This window comes from Salvelinus alpinus, chromosome 32, assembly GCF_045679555.1.
Source record: "Salvelinus alpinus chromosome 32, SLU_Salpinus.1, whole genome shotgun sequence".
NCBI lineage: Eukaryota > Metazoa > Chordata > Actinopteri > Salmoniformes > Salmonidae > Salvelinus > Salvelinus alpinus.
In genome coordinates, this window is record NC_092117.1 from 29,827,988 (window position 1) to 29,846,371 (window position 18,384).

Here is an 18,384-nt window from a genome sequence, read left to right on the forward strand (position 1 = left end):
TCAGGAGAACTATAAGGTATATATCAGGATATCTTTAAAGTATAATTCAGGATATCTATAAGGTATAATTCAGGATATCTATAAAGTATAATTCAGGATAACTATAAAGTATAATTCAGGATATCTATAAGGTATAATTCAGGATATCTATAAGGTATAATTCAGGAGAACTATAAAGTATAATTCAGGATATCTTCAAAGTATAATTCAGGAGAACTATAAAGTATAATTCAGGATATCTTTAAAGTATTATTCAGGATATCTTTAAAGTATAATTCAGGAGAACTATAAAGTATAATTCAGGAGAACTATAAAGTATAATTCAGGATATTTATAAAGTATAATTCAGGAGAACTATAAAGTATAATTCAGGATATCTTTAAAGTATAATTCAGGATATCTATAAGGTATAATTCAGGATATCTATAAGGTATAATTCAGGAGAACTATAAAGTATAATTCAGGATATCTTTAAAGTATAATTCAGGATTATCTATAAGGTATAATTCAGGATATCTATAAGGTATAATTCAGGAGAACTATAAAGTATAATTCAGGATATCTTCAAAGTATAATTCAGGAGAACTATAAAGTATAATTCAGGATATCTTCAAAGTATAATTCAGGATATCTATAAGGTATAATTCAGGATATCTTTAAAGTATAATTCAGGATATCTATAAGGTATAATTCAGGATATCTATAAGGTATAATTCAGGATATCTTTAAAGTATAATTCAGGATAACTATAATGTATAATTCAGGAGATCTATAAGGTATAATTCAGGATATCTATAAAGTATAATTCAGGATAACTATAAAGTATAATTCAGGATATCTTTAAAGTATAATTCAGGATATCTATAAGGTATAATTCAGGATATCTATAAGGTATAATTCAGGATATCTTTAAAGTATAATTCAGGAGAACTATAAAGTATAATTCAGGATATCCCATCATAGAGAGAGTCTGAGAGAGTAGGGGGAAACCACAAGGAGCAGAAAAATTATTAAATACACACACACACACACACACACACACACACACACACACACACACACACACACACACACACACACACACACACACACACACACACACACACACACACACACACACACACACACACACACACACACACACACACACACACACACACACACACACACACACACACACACACACACACACACACACACACACACACACACACACACACACACACACACACGAAAAGACAGACAGTACTGTCACTTTAACTCTAGTTGCCAGAGAGATTGAGAGATGGAGGGCTGGAGGGGTGGAGGGCTGGATGGAGTGGTGGAGGATGGAGGGATGGTGTGGCAGGGAGGATGGTGGGCAGGGTGGATGGAGGGATGGAGGGTAGGGTGGATGGAGGGATGAGGGTAGGGTGGGTGGAGGTATGAGGGTAGGGTGGATGGATGGAGGGATGATGGTAGGGTGGATGGATGGAGGGATGGAGGGCAGGGAGGATGGAGGGATGGTGGGCAGGGTGGATGGAGGGATGGAGGGTAGGGTGGATGGAGGGATGAGGGTAGAGTGGATGGATGGAGGGATGAGGGGAGGGTGGATGGAGGGATGGAGGTCAGGGTGGCTTGAGGGATGGAGGGCAGGGTGGATAGAGAGATGAGGGCAGGGTGGATGGAGGGATGAGGGGTGAACAGAGTGGTATGGAAAACACAACGTGTAGATGGTTGTGAAATCAAATTGATTGAATCCATGTTGAATCCCTCCTCTCCCTTCTGACTCTCTCATTTTCTCTCTCTTCTTTCCTCTGTTCTTTTCCATTCGAAAGGGTTTTGAGACCTGCAACATGTGACACACATTTACCTCATCTGTTTTGATCCAAAGTCTATGAGGTAATATGAGGTAACCATCCTGTCCATCTCTTTCTCTGTCCTGTCTCCCTAACCCGGTCTCTCTCTTTGTCTATCAATTCCTTTCAATTTAAGGGGCTTTATTGGCATGGGAAACATATGTTTACATTGCCAAAGCAAATGAAATGGATAACGAACAAAAATGAAATAAACAATAACAATAAATATTACACTCACACAAGTTCCAAAAGAATAAAGACATTTCAAATGTCATATTATGTATTTATACAGTGTTGTAACGATGTGCAAATAGTTAAAGTACAAAAGGGAAAATAAATAAATATGGGTTGTATTTACAATGGTGTTTGTTTTTCACTGGTTGCCCTTTTCTTGTGGCAACAGGTCACACATCTTGCTGCTGTGATGGCACACTGTGGTATTTCACCCAGTAGATATGGGAGTTAATCAAAATTGGATTTGTTTTAAAAATGTTTGTGTCTCTAATATGGTCACACAGTACATTTGGCAGGAGCTGAGGAAGTGCAGCTCAGTTTCCACCTCATTTTGTGGCCAGTGTGCACATAGCCTGTCTTCTCTTGAGAGCCAGGTCTGCCTACGGCGACCTTTCTCAATAGCAAGGCCATGCTCTATCTCCTTCCCCCTCTCTCTGACATTCTCACCTTATCTCTGTCTGTCTCTCTTTAATCCCTTGTTTCTTTCCATCCTGACATCTTGTCTCACAGAAATATGCCATCACCCTAATCACAGTTGAACCAGTCTATACAATTACAGTCTATTACATTCACTCACTCTATAATTGTGTAGAATGTCTCAGATAGATCATCAACCTCTATGTGGCCAAACAAAAAGCTTGAATATGAGGTTGAGCTGAACTTATATAGCCTGGAATCTGAAACAGATTCTCTGTTGTTGAAATGAATCAATGGTGAGCTCGGTATTTAGATTGGTTTAACCAGGCTACACAAGATAGCTGCAGTGAAAACTCTGCCAAATGTGCTGACAGTGACACAGTGACACATCATTCATAACAACACAAAGGAGAAATGACAATGTTCCTATGATGAAGAAACAGCTAATTATAAAGAAGACTAAACAACAATGACTAGTTCTGTGATCTACTCTCTCATCCAGACACAGTGTGTGTGTGTGTGTGTGTGTGTGTGTGTGTGTGTGTGTGTGTGTGTGTGTGTGTGTGTGTGTGTGTGTGTGTGTGTGTGTGTGTGTGTGTGTGTGTGTGTGTGTGTGTGTGTGTGTGTGTGTGTGTGTGTGTGTGTGTGTAAGTGTATGTGCATGTGTGTGTGTGTGTGTGTGTCTAAGTGTATGTGTGCTGTCCGTGTGTGTGGACAGACTGAATAACTCCCTTCTCCCAGCCAGCTATCAAACAGAGGGGTAATAGATGTTATCCAGTTAAAACCTCAGTAACACAGACCACAGATCAATAACCTACAGCCAATAAACAGATTGCTGAATATCAATAATCAAATATAATCCCCAGTCCCCCGAAATCTGTCTTCTCTCCCAAAAACCCACCTCACCTCCCCCAACTCTAAACCGTTACCCCAAAATCCTGAGCCCCATCTCCACAAAATCCCCCTTCGCCCCACCTAAACTTTACCCCAAACCCCCCAGCTTAGCCCTTAAACCATCTCCAAACACCCAACCTTCACGACCCACCCACACACACATCAGAGTTACTATAGAACTGGCCCCTGAATAACACCCAACAACTGACTGGAGGTCTGTTCAGAGTTGTAGTAATTGTGTATCTGTCCCCATATAAACTCCAGTATCAACTGATCTAGAGTCAGCCCGTACTGCCAGCCAGGTTGCAATTGCTGTATTTGGCTGAAACAGCCTGGCTTACTGTGCCATTTCTACAGTAGTTTCCTGTGTTTCTTTTTGAGCAGGCCACACACACATGCACACGCACGCGCACACGCACGCACACACGCACACACACATACACACATACACACGCACGCACGCACACACGCACGCACACACACACACACACACACACACACACACACACACACACACACACACACACACACACACACACACACACACACACACACACACCTTCCATTGATAGAACTTCAACAGCAGCTTTTCCACACCGCCTCGAGTGCCTAATGTTTCCATGAGGAACTTAGATTCTCTAAACAGAGAAAATGTTAAATATTTTCTAAGCACGCACAAAATGCACGTGAACACACATACACACACACACACACACACACACACACACACACACACACACACACACACACACACACACACACACACACACACACACACACACACACACACACACACACACACACACTTCAGAGTAACTTTGATCATGTGCCATGCTTTGGCTTGCACACACACACAAACACACTCACCCCCGTGAAATCGCTGCATCGCTGCCTCCACTTGTCTCCTTCTCTCCTTAAGAAAATCACTACAGTCCCAGTTCGCTGCTCCTCTCTCGTTCTCCTCCCTTGTGCTCCTCTCTCGTTCTCCTCCCTTGTTCTCCTCTCCTCTAACTTTCCTTTATTTCACAGACCACTGTGGGGAGTCTTGAAGGGAAGCCCTCTTTCCTTCTCCTCTTCAGTCTCTTCTCTCTCTTCCTCTGCTCTGCTCTCCTTCCTTCCCTGCTGTCTTTCTTAGTACCGCCTCCTTCCCCTCCACCCCTCCTCCACTCCCCTCCTCTACCCCTCCTCCACTCCCCTCCTCTACCCCTCCTCCACTCCCCTCCCCTCCCCTCCTCCCTCTGCTCTCTCACTTTGTTTGTTGGCCCCCCTGCCTCTCTCTCACACACTCAGCTTTCCTCTGTTTCTCTCTTCGCTCTTCTTTCTCTCAATTACATTTTCAATTCAATGTTTCCCATGCTTTATCAGCATGGGAAACATATGTTAACATTGCCAAAGCAAGTGAACTAGATAATAACCTAAAGTGATATAAACAATAAAAATGTACAGTAAACATTACACTCACAAAAGTTCCAAAAGAATAAAGACATTTCAAATGTCATATTGTGTCTTTATACAGTGTTGTAACGATGTGCAAATGGGTAAAGTACAAAAGCGAAAATAAATAAATGGTGTTTGTTCTTCACTGGTTGCCCTTTTCTTGTGGCAACAGGTCACAAATCTTGCTGCTGTGATTGCACAATGTGGTATTTCACCCAATAGATATGGGAGTTTATCAAGTTGGATTTGTTTTCGAATTCTTTGTATCTCTAACACGGTCACACATTTGGCAGGAGGTCAGGAAGTGCAGCTCAGTTTCGACCTCATATTGTGGGCAGTGTGCACATAGCCTGTCTTCTCTTGAGAGCCAGGTCTGCCTACAGCAACCTTTCTCAATAGCAAGGCTATGCTCATTGAGTCTGTACGTAGTCAAAGTGTTCCTTAATTTTGGGTCAGTCACAGTAGTCTGGTATTCTGCCACTGTGTGCTCTCTGTTTAGGGCCAAATAGCATTCCTGTTTGCTCAGTTTTTTGTAATTTTTTCCCAATGTGTCAAGTAAATACATTTTTGTTTTCTCATGATTTGGTTGGGTCTAATTGTGTTGCTGTCCTGGGGCTCTGTGGGGTCTGTATGTGTTTGTGAACAGAGCCCCAGGACCAGCTTGCTTAGGGGACTCTTCTCCAGGTTCATCTCTCTGTAGGTCATGGCTTTGTTATGGAAGGTTTGGGAATCGCTTCCTTTTAGGTGGTTGTAGAATTTAACTGCTCTTTTCAGGATTTTGATAATTAGTGGGTATCGGCCTAATTCTGCTCTGCATGCATTTGTGCTCTGTGTACATTGTACACATAGGATTTTATGCAGAATTCGGCATGCAGAGTCTCAATTTGGTGATTGTCCCATTTTGTGGATTCTTGGTTGGTGAGCGGACCCCAGACCTCACAACCATAAAGGGCAATGGGTTCTATAACTGATTCAAGTATTTTTAGCTAGATCCTGATTGGTATGTCAAATTTTGTGTTCCTTTTAATGGCAAAGAAGGCCCTTCTTGCCTTGTCTCTCAGCTCGTTCACAGCTTTGTGGAAGTTACTGTGGCGTTGATGTTTAGGCTGAGGTATGTATACTTTTTCTGTGTGCTCTAGGGCAACGGTGTCTAGATGAAATTCGTATTTGTGGTCGTGGCAGCTGGACCTTTTCAGAACCCCATTATTTTTGTCTTCCTGAGATTGACCCCACGGCCCTGTGGAAAGAAATGTTTTTTTTTTGTTGCCAATTTCCATCAATTTGTATAGCAGACCCTCATGCCAAATGGAGTCAAAAGCTTTACCTTTGTTTTGGTTTGTTTGTTTGTTTGTCAATCAGGATGTACAGGGTGAATACGTGGTATGTTGTACGGTAATTTGTTAAAAAGACAATTCGACATTTGCTCAATACATTGTTTTTCCTGAGGAAATGCACGAGTCTGCTGTTAATGATAATGCAGAGGACTTTCCCAAGGTGGCTGTTGGCGCATATCCCACGGTAGTTATTGGGTTCAAATTTGTCAACATTTTTGTGGATTGGGCTTATCAGTCCTTAGTTCCAAATATTGGGGAAGATGCCAGACCTGAGGATGATGTTAAAGAGTTTAAGTATAGCCAATTGGAATTTGTGGTCTGTATATTTGATCATTTCATTGTGGACACCATCAACACCACAGGCCTTTTTGGGTTGGAGGGTTTGTATTTTGTCCTGTAGTTCATTCAATGTAATTGGAGAATCCAGTGGGTTCTGGTGTCTTTAATAAGTGTTCTAAGATTTGTATTTGATCATGTTTTTGCTGTTTGTTCTTTGTTATAGAGCCACAAAGATTGAAGAAGTGGTTTATCCACACATCTCTGTTTTGGAAAGATAACTCTTCGTTTTGTTGTTTGTTTAGTGTGTTCCAATTTTCCCAGAAGTGGATATATTCTATGGATTCTTTAATTACATTGAGCTGATGTCACGTTCGTCGTATGGTGGAAGAGAGGAGGACCAAGGCGCAGCGTGATATAAATACATTCTTCTTATTTATTTACCGAAACGAAGAACACTAAACACACTATCAAAATAACAAACGAACGTAACGCTATATAATTAATAAGTGCAGACACAGACAACTTACACATAGACAATAACCCACGAAATACCCAACGGAATATGGCTGCCTAAATATGGTTCCCAATCAGAGACAACAATAAACAGCTGCCTCTAATTGAGAACCAATCTAGGCAACCATAAACATACACACACCTAGACAAGTAAAACACCCCATAAACGTACAAAACCCCTAGACCAGACAAAACACATAAATCCCCCATGTCACACCCTGACCTAACCAAAATAATAAAGAAAACAAAGATAACTAAGGTCAGGGCGTGACAGCTGATTTCTGATGTGCTGTTCCTTCTTTTTCCGTAGTGTATTGTTTTTGTGATTCACCATAGTGAATAGACTCAGGTTTTCTGGGTCTCTACGTTTTTGGTTGGATAGGTTTCTCAATTTCTTTCTTAGGTTTTTGCATTCTTCATCAAACCATTTGTCATTGTTGTTAATTTTCTTCCCTCTCTCTCTCTTTCTATGTCTCTTGTTCTACCTCTGACTGTCTCAAACCTTTATTTTGGGGGTGAACTACTCTATCCGTTTAACCAGCTTTACAACCCCTTCATTCCCTGGTGAGAAACCCTAGTCCCAGTCAAAGGCTGTGTTGGTAACTGGATTATCACAGTAAACCCTCTATCCACTCATCCTCGTATGATGGTTGAACATCCTGCAGATCTGGGGGATTGAATTGATGTTAATATTCATGAATATACCATCGGCCTACTGAAATTAATCATAAACCTTCATTCAGATATCAAAATCACTTCTCCCTTCTCATGTCATTTTTCATTTGATCCTCTCTCTCTGTGTGCATGTGCAGCATGTGCATGTGCTTGTGAGATGTGCGTGTGCGTATGTGTGTCTGTGTGGGACTACCTATGGGACTACCTCTGCAGCAGCTGCCCTGCATAGTAAATAATAACACTGACTGTTTTCATTATCAAACAGGCTCTAATTTAGGAACTACAGTTGCAACAGGGGAACAATGGAGAAAAAGAGAGAAAGAGATGGAGAGAGAGGGAGGGAAAAGGACAGAGAGAGAGATAGAGATGTGACCTTGATTAACCCTGAGGGAGGGGAGCAGAGTTACATAACACACACACACACACACACACACACACACACACACACACACACACACACACACACACACACACACACACACACACACACACACACACACACACACACACACACACACACACACACACACACACACACACACACACACACACACACACACACACACACACAGCTGTGTATAATTGTCCATCTGCACAGAATTAGAGCACACCGACTGCATGAGTGGACATTTTAGTATAGTGTGTGTCTGTGTGTTCAGCACTGGCCTCTATGAACCAAACCAATCTAGTTTTATTGCTTTGTGAGCTGCCATGGAAAAGAAATACGAGAATTGAGTGAACGCTGTAGAGAGAGAGAGAGAGTGATGGACACAGAGAAGAAAAGAGTGGGAGAGAGACAGACACATTCTACAGTCAGTATACATCTAATGAAGTTCCTCCATCCCACCATTACTTATTTTGTTGTATCCCTTTGTCTCTTCATCACATTCTCTCTCTCTCCTGCTCTGTCCTCCTTCCGGCCAGCAACCGTTCCTCTCCCTTTCTCCCTGGTAAAGGTATTGGTAACAGGGAGCGGATGAGGTATTGGTAACAGGGAGCGGATGAGGTATTGGTAACAGGGAGCGGATGAGGTATTGGTAACAGGGAGCGGATGAGGTGGGTGTGAGTGCTGAACTAACCTCAACGCTGTGACTTGGCACATTCCTACTGCTAGCATTAGCAACCTCTCAGCGCTAAAAATAGAACACAAGATGGAAAGTTGTGGTCAATGTATCTGGCGTGTATGTGTGTCTATGTGTACTGTATATGTGTGTCACAGGGAGTTTCCATCTTAGCAGGTAATAACCACATCAATAAGAAAAGAAAGGAGGAGAGAAGAGAGGGATGAGAGGATGGAGGTGAGGGAGAGAGAGAAAGAGAGAGATGGAGAGAGAAAGAGAGAGATGTAGCAAGAGAGAAAGAGATAGATGGAGAGAGAAAAGGAAGGTGTGTGAGAGAGAGAAAGAGAGAGAGGGAGAGAGAGAGAGAGAGATGGAGAGAGAAAGAGGGTGAGAGAGATAGAGATGGAGAGAGAAAGAGAGACATGGAGAGAGAGAGTGACATATAGAAAGAGAAAGAGAGAGATGGAGAGAGAAAGATAGGGTGAGAGAGAGAGGTTGGGAGAGAGAGAGATGGAGAGAGAAAGAGGGTGAGAGATAGAGATGGAGAGAGAAAGAGAGAGAGAGATGGAGAGAGAAAGAGGGTGTGAGAGAGAGAGGGTGAGAGAGAGAGAGGGAGAGAGAAAGAGAGAGATGGAGAGAGAAAGAGAGGGTGCGAGAGAGAAAGAGAGGGTGCGAGAGAGAAAGAGAGAGGGAGCGATAGAGAGAGAGAGAAAGAGAGAACAGGAGAAAGAGGGAAAAAGAGGCCCAGTGTTGGCCAGAACAATAGAAGGAAGCAGGTTGCAAATCACTCAGACACACAACTCTACATTATAACTGGATGTAAGAGACAGAGCTAAGACCTAACACGTGTCCATCCACGCACGCACACACGCACACAAATCAATCTGTCCAGTAAATCTCTTTTGGTGAATGGTGTTCTTACTCTACCAATTAACTCCATTAAGTCCCAGCAGGGCAATCCCCTCTCCCTCTCCATCACTCATTCTCTTTTTCCCTCTCTGTGTATCTCCCACTTCTTCTTTTGTCCTTTTCCACAAGAGAAAGAGAGAAAAAGACAGATCAGAGAGATGAGGAAAGAGATGGTGAAGGGTGAGAAGAGGAAGAGAGACAAGCTAGACAAAGGAGTGATGGGGTAGAGATATATATAGAGAGATATATAGAGAGAAATAGAGAAAGAGAGATATATATAGAGAGATATATAGAGAGATAGAGATATAGAGCGATGGATATATAGAGATAGAGATATAGATTGATAGATATATAGAGATAGATTTATAGAGAGATATAGATAGAGAGAGATATATATAGAGAGAGAGCTATAGAGAGAGATATAGAGATAGACATATAGAGATATAGATAGAGAGATATATAGAGATATATTTATATATAGAGAGAGATATATATAGAGCGAGTTATATATAGGGAGAGATATAGAGAGATAGATATATATATAGAGAGATATAAAGAGATAGATAGAGAGAGACATATAGAAAGAGATATATACAGTAGAGAGAGAGAGATATAGAGAGGGAGATACGGAGAGAGAGATATAGAGAGAGGGCTAGTGGAGACAAATTTGACCCCAATAACTACTGTGGGATATGCGTCAACAGAAACCTTGGGAAAATCCTCTGCATTATGATTAACAGCAGACTCGTATATTTCCACAGTGAAAACAATGTACTGAGCAAATAACAAATTGGCTTTTTACCAAATGACTGTATGGCAGACCACGTATTCACCCTGCACACCCTAATTGACAAACAAACCAAAACAAATGCAAATTCTTGTCATACTTTGTTGATTTCAAAAAAGCTTTTGACTCAATTTGGCATGAGGGTCTGCTATACAAATTGGTGGGAAGTGGTGTTGGGGGAAAAACATACAACATTATAAAATCAACGTACACAAACAACACTAGGCGGTGTCAGAGGAAGTCCCAATTATTATTTTTTAAAACTCCAGTCACCCAAGTCATAGACTGTTATCTTTGCTACCGCACGACAAGCGGTACCGGAGCGCCAAGTCTAGGGCCAAAAGGATTCTTAACAGCTTCTATCCCCAAGCCATAAGACTGCTGAACAACTGATCAACTGGCAACCTGGACAATTTGCATTGACCCCCACCCCCTTTGTTTTTACACTGCTGCTACTGGCTGTTTATTATCTATGCATAGTCACTTCACCCCCCACCTACATGTACAAATTACCTCGACTAACCTGTACCCCCGCACACTGACTCGGTACCGGTACCCCTTGTATATAGCCTTGTTATTGTTATTTTATTGTGTTACTTGAGTTTATTTAGTAAATATAAGCTTAACTCTATTTTCTTAAAACTGCATTATTGGTTAAGGGCTTGTAAGTAAGCATTTCATGGTAAGGTCTACTACACCTGTTGTATTCGGCGCATGTGATAAATAAAACTTGATTTGATTTGGACAAGTGTGCGGTTATATCTCAGTAAGACAAAAATAATGGTGTTCCAAAAAGGTCCAGTTGCCAGGACCACAAATACAAATTCAATCTAGACACCGTTGCCCTTGAGCACACAAACTATACATACCTCGGCCTAAACATCAGAGCCACAGGTAACTTCCACAAAGCTGTGGACGATCTGCGAGACAAGGCAAGAAGGGCCTTCTACATCATCAAAAGGAACATAAAATTTGACATATCAATTAGGATCTGGCTAAAATGACTTGAATCAGTTATAGAACCCACTGCACTTTATGGTTGTGAGGTCTGGGGTCCGCTCACCAACCAAGAATTTACAAAATGGGACAAACACCAAATTGAGACTCTGCATGCAGAATTCTGCAAAAATATCCTCCGAAATGTCTCTATTCCATTTAAAGCTTGTGGGAATGAATGTTTACTGTTTATTTTGGTTTATTATCTATTCCACTTGCTTTGGCAATGTAAACATACGTTTCCCATGCCAATAAAGCCCTTTGAATGCAATTGAAAATAGAGATGGATTTTTGATAGAGAGATATAGAGAGAGGGACATTTAGAGAGAGATATAGAGAGAGGGATATATAGAGAGAGAGATGGAGATATATAGAGAGAGATATAGAGAGAGGGATATATATAGAGAGAGGGATATAGAGAGAGGGATACAGAGATATACAGTTGAAGTCGAAAGTTTACATACACTTAGTTTGGAGTCATTAAACTCGTTTTTCAACCACTCCACAAATTTCTTGTTAACAAACTAGTCTTGGCAAGTCGGTTAGGATATCTACTTTGTGCATGACACAAGTAATTTTTCAACAATTGTTTACAGACAGATTATTTCACTTATAAGTCACTGTATTACAATTCCAGTGGGTCAGAATTCGCATACACTAAGTTCACTGTGCCTTTAAACAGCTTGGAAAATTCCAGAAAATGATGTCATGGCTTTTTAAGCTTCTGATAGGTTAAGTGACATCATTTGAGTAGATTGGAGGTGTACTTGTGGATGTATTTCAAGGCCTACCTGTCAGGTTTTGGCCAGGACTGTTCAGGTTTTGGTCACTAGATGTCCCCATTGCACCTTTTTTGTACCTTTTGTTTTTTCCTTGCTCTAATTATTGTTTGCACCTGTGTGTCGTTCCCTTGTTAGTATTTAAACCCTGTGTGTTCCTCAGTTCTTTGCTCAGTGTTTGTATGTTAGCACCCAGCCCCAGCCTTGTTGTGAACATATTTCTCTTATTGGATTTTCCAGAGGTTCTCTGGTTTAGTGCTTGTGTATTTTTGAGTAGTCTTTTGAGGTTTGTTTTTCCCTGTGGTTTTTACCACTTTGTGGAGTTTCTTTGTATTTTGGAGGATATCCATTTTGTGCCTCTTGGCTTTATTTTTGGACGTGGTGGATTTATATTCTTTGCCTGAAGATCTTGTCCTTTTATTAAACCACCATCTCTAGTACTGCTGAGTCTGCCTCATCTTCTGGGTTCTGCCGACTATTAGTGACTGTTTCTCTCACCGGGTCCTGACACTACCTTCAAACTCAGTGCCTCTTTGCTTGACATCATGGGAAAATCAAAAGAAATCAGCCAAGACTATATATTTTACTAGGATTAAATGTCAGGAATTGTGAAAAACTGCGGCTAAGGTGTATGTAAACTTCCAACTTCAACTGTATATATATATATGTATGTAGAGAGAGAGAGAGAGATAGAGAGAGATACCGAGAGAGATACAGAGAGAGAGATATATAGAGAGATATATATTGAGAGAGAGTTAGAGAGCGATATATAGAGAGATATATATATATAGAGATATAGAGAGAGGGTTATAGAGAGAGGGATATAGAGAGAGGGAAAGAGAGAGGGAAAGAGAGAGCGATATATAGAGGGAGCTATATAGAGAGAGCTATATAGAGAGAGATATAGAGATAGAGATGTATTGAGAGAGACATAGAGAGATAAAGAGAGAGATAAATATAGAGAGATATATAGATAGAGATATATAGAGAGCGATATAGAGAGATATATATATATATAGAGCGATAGATATAGAGCGATAGATATAGAGCGATAGATATAGAGAGATAGATATATAGAGAGAGATATATAGAGAGAGATATATATAGAGAGATATAGAGAGAGATTTAGAGAGAGATATAGAGAGAGATATAGAGAGCGAGATATATATAGAGAGAGAGATCAAGAGATATATATATATATATATATAAAGATATAGAGAGAGAGATATATAGAGAGGGATATAGAGAGATATATAGAGATAGATATATAGAGAGATATTTAGAGCGAGATAGATATAGAGAGAAATATATAGAGAATATATATATATATATATAAATAGAGAGATATATAGAGAGATATATATAGAGATATACATTGAGAGAGATATATAGAGAGATATATAATGAGATATATATATAGAGAGATATATATAGAGAGAGATATGCAGAGAGATATATGGAGAGAGATATAGAGAGAGATATAGAGATATATATAGAGAGAGATATAGGGAGATATATACAGAGAGATATATATAGAGATATATAAAGTCACATAGAGATATATATAGAAAGAGATATACATAGAGAGATATAGAGAGATGTATATAGAGAGATATAGAGAGATAGATATAGAGAGATATATAGAGCAATATAGAGAGATTTATAGAGAGAGATTTAGAGAGATAGATATAGAGAGATATATGTATAGAGATATATAGAGAGACATATAGAGAGATATATAAAGAGATATATATATAGGGAGAGATATAGAGCGAAAGATTGAGAGATATAAAGAGAGAGAAATATATATAGAGATATATATATAGAGATATATATATAGAGAGATATATATAGAGAGCTATATATATATACAGAGAGAGATATATATAGAGAGATATATATAGAGAGCTATATATATATACAGAGAGATATATATATAGAGAGATATATATAGAGAGCTATATATATATACAGAGAGAGATATATATAGAGAGATATATATAGAGAGCTATATATATATAGAGAGAGATATATATAGAGAGCTATATATATAGAGAGAGAGATATATATAGAGAGCTATATAGATAGCGAGACACATAAAGAGAGCTATATAGAGAGATATAGAGAGATACATATAGAGCAAGATACAAAGAGAGATATAGAGAGAGCTATATATAGAGAGATATAGAGAGAGATATATAGAGAGCGATATATAGAGATATATATATAGAGAGAGATTTAGAGAGAGATATATAGAGAAATATATAGAGAGAGAGATATATATATAGAGAGAGATATATAGCGATATGTATGGAGAGAGATATATAGAGAGAGATATAGAGCTCAAGAGATATATATAGAGATATAGATATATATATATAGAGATATATAGAGAGATATAGAGAGAGATACATAGAGAGATAGACATATAGAGAGAGATCTAGAGAGAGATATATAGAGAAATATATAGAGAGATATATATAGAGAGATATATAGAGATATATAAAGAGAGATATATAGAGAGAGATACATAGTCATAGAGAAAGAGATATATAGAGAGATATAGAGATTTATATAGAGAGATAGATATATAGAGATATATTTAGAGAGAGATAGATATAGAGAGAGATATATAGAGAGATGTAGAGAGAGATAGATATTCTGCTTTTCTGATGTATCAAATACTTATGTCATGCAATAAAATGCAAATGAATTACTTAAAAATCATACAATGTGATTTTCTGGATTTTTGTTTTAGATTCCGTCTCTCACAGTTGAAGTGTACCTATGATAAAAATGACAGACCTCTACATGCTTTGTAAGTAGGAAAACCTGCAAAATCGGCAGTGTATCAAATACTTGTTCTCCCCACTGTATATATAGAGTGAGCTAGATATATATAGAGAGATATAGTTGACCAGCCCTACAATGCCTGAGCAAAGTGAGGGAAGGGAACAGCTGGGCTGGGGAGAGGTGATGGGAGAGATGGGAGGGAGGTACGGAGGGGAGAGAAAGAGGCTGAACCTGGTAATGTAGACAGAGGTAAGAGGAAAGGACAGCAGCTGTGTAGACCAGACCACACACCACTATCACCATACAAACTGGAGCAGCAGGGTTGAAACTGCAACAAGCAGAGCCCTCCATGGGAGCTGGCAATAAGACACAGGTTTTGTGTTCTCTTTTTAAAATGCTGAGTACACATTCATCGATGTGCACTAACTTGAATGTAAACCCTTATCTTTCATCCCTGGGTCCTTCCGCTGTCAGTTTCAGCCCAGCGGCCGACACACAGACTCAGAACATTCACAATGTCCAGGGCCTCCCAGAGACAGAGAGAGAGGGAGAGACAGAGAGCGAGAGAGAAAGAGAGAGAGATGGAGAGAGAGCAAGAGAAGGAGAGAGAGAGAGAGATCTTCTGCGCAGATTTTGTCGGACTTGGGCTATGTTCAAAAATACAAACAGACCGCACAGAGCCCCAGGACAGCAACACAATTAGACCCAACCAAGTCATGAGAAAACAAAAAGGCACAATGGAAAGAAACAACTACAAAACTGAGAAAACTAGTATGCTATTTGGCCCTAACTGAGAGTACACAGTGGCAGAATACCTGACCACTGTGACTGACCCAAAATTAAGAAAATCCTTGACTATCTACAGACTCAGTGAGCATAGCCTTGCTATTGAGAGAGGCTGCCGTGGGCAGACCTGGCTCTCAAGAGAAGACAGGCTATGTGTATACTTCACACATAATGAGGTGGAAACTGAGCTGCACTTCCTAACCTCCTGCCAAATGTATGACCATATTAGAGACATATTTCCTCTCAGATTACACAGAATTTTGAAAATAAATCAAACATCGATAAACTCCAGTGGTGTAAAGTACTTAAGTAAAAATACTTTAAAGTACTACTTAAGTCGTTTTTGGGGGTATCTGTACTTTACTTTACTATTTATATTTTTGGATAACTTTTACTTCTACTCCACTACATTCCTAAAGAAAATATTGTACTTTTTACTCCCTACATTTCCCTTGACACCCAAAAGTACTCGTTACATTTTGAATGCTTAGCAGGAAAGGAATTGGTCCAATTCACACACTTATCAAGGAAACATCCCTGGTCATCCCTACTGCCTCTGATCTGGTGGACTCACTAAACACAAATGCTTCGTTTGTAAATGATGTGTAAGTGTTGGAGTGCACCCCTACCTATCTGTAAATAAAAAAAACAAGAAAATGGTGCCATCTGGTTTGAAATTATTTATACTTGTACTTTTGATACTTAAGTATATTTTTGCAACTACATTTACTTTTGATACCTTTTCTCAATAGGGGGAGCTGTTAGCATTATTAATTTTTTTACATTTCCAAATTAAACTGCCTCGTACTCAATTCTTGCTCGTACAATATGCATATTATTATTACTATTGGATAGAAAACAATCTCTAGTTTCTAAAACCGTTTGAATTATGTCTGTGTGTGAACCAGAACTCTTTCTACAGCGAACTCATGACAGGACATGCGAAGCTCTGAAAAATAGTCTCTGATCTCGGATCAGTTTTAAGCTCTGTGTATGCCCTATGGATCGAAATGAACTGCACCCGCCTTCCCTTGGATGTCAGTAACCAATGAGAAGTGGAATGGTGTCTCTAGGTGCTTCTCAGAGTTTATAAAAGGGAATGGAGTGAGATGACCCTTCTTTTTGACGCTCGCCAGGACGCAAGGGAGGACATCAGAATCGCATGCTCAAAAGCTCTCGTTATTGATCAAAGATATATCCGTCTGTGATTTAATTCGATATAGGTGTTAGAGATATCATAACGAAGTTATTTGAAACCGATTTATATCAGTTTATGCGAGTATATTGCTATTTTTCTGAATTTCCTTAGTATTGCGTTTGAGGATTTGGGCATGTGTGTGCCGTGTAGCTATCGTTAGCTGCTAGTTCGGAAGTTGAGGAGGTCGTTTTACAACAAAGCAACGATTCTTTTGGACAAAGGACACATTGCCCAAGATACTGATGGAAGCTCGTCCGTATTTATGTGGAAAAATGTAAACGCAGTTGTCAGCCATTTTTTGCGGCACTAGTCTGGCTGTAACTCACAATGTATGTCTAGTAACGTAAATTTTAAAAATCTAAATCAGCGGTTGCATTAATAACCAATGCATCTTTCATTAGCTGTCCAACCTGTATTTTTTTAGTCAATCTAATCGATAAATAATCGTAAACATAGGTGCCTTTCCAAGATGGTGCCGGCCCGAATGCATGCCATGTTTTGACAGATTACATTGCATAACCACGATTTGTGATGCTAAATATGCACATTTTCGAACAGACTCTATATGCATTGTGTAATATGATGTTACAGGACTGTCATCTGAAGAATTCTGAGAAGGTTAGTGAAAAAATTAATATATTTTGGTGGCGATAACGTTATCGCCCCCTTTGCCTTGATTTAATGCTGGTGTGATGTTAGCTCATGTGGTATGCTAATATAACGATATATTGTGTTTTCGCTGTAAAACACTTAGAAAATCTGAAATATTGTCTGGATTCACAAGATCTGTGTCTTTCGATTGCTGTAGGCTGTGTATTTTTCTGAAATGTTTTAGGATGAGTATTTTGGTAATTGACGTCGGTCTCTGTAATTATTCCGGCTGCTTCCAACGCTATTTCAGATTGCAGCTGCAATGTACAACTGTGATTTATACCTGAAAAATGCAAATTTTTCTAAAAAAACATATCCTATACCATAAATATGTTATCAGGCTGTCATCTTATGAAGTTGTTTCTTGGTTAGTGGCTATATATATCTTTATTTAGTCAAATTAGTGATAGCTACTGATGGAGTAAAAAACTGGTGGAGTAAAAAAAGTGGTGTCTTTTGCTAACGTGGTTAGCTAATAGATTTACATATTGTGTCTTCCCTGTAAAACATTTTAAAAATCAGAAATGATGGCTGGATTCACAAGATCTGTATCTTTCATCTGGTGTCTTGGACTTGTGATTTAATGATATTTAGATGCTTGTATTTACTTGTGACGCTATGCTAGGCTATGCTAGTCAGCTTTTTTACTGTGGGGGGTGCTCCCGGATCCGGGATGAGTACCAAGTAAAAGTTAAGTATATTTAAAACCAAATACTTTTAGACTTTTACTCAAGTAGTATTTTACTGGCTGACTTTCACTTTTACTTGAGTCATTTTCTATTAAGGTATCTATATTTTTACTC

At 39.3% G+C, this 18,384-nt stretch overlaps 1 protein-coding gene across 3 annotated transcripts in view; it reads right to left on the reverse strand.

Annotated features, from left to right (window-relative positions):
* Positions 1–18,384, reverse strand: part of LOC139562723 (leucine zipper putative tumor suppressor 2 homolog) — a 92,175-nt gene that overhangs the window by 27,423 nt on the left and 46,368 nt on the right. Inside the window, exon 1 of one of the 3 annotated variants that reach the window (XM_071380686.1) lies at positions 4,251–4,512. The exons of the other annotated variants lie outside the window; for them this stretch is intronic. The gene's annotated coding sequence lies outside the window, so the exon portion shown is untranslated. Of the gene's footprint in view, positions 1–4,250; positions 4,513–18,384 lie in introns of those variants that run through there. 3 annotated transcript variants of the gene reach the window in all.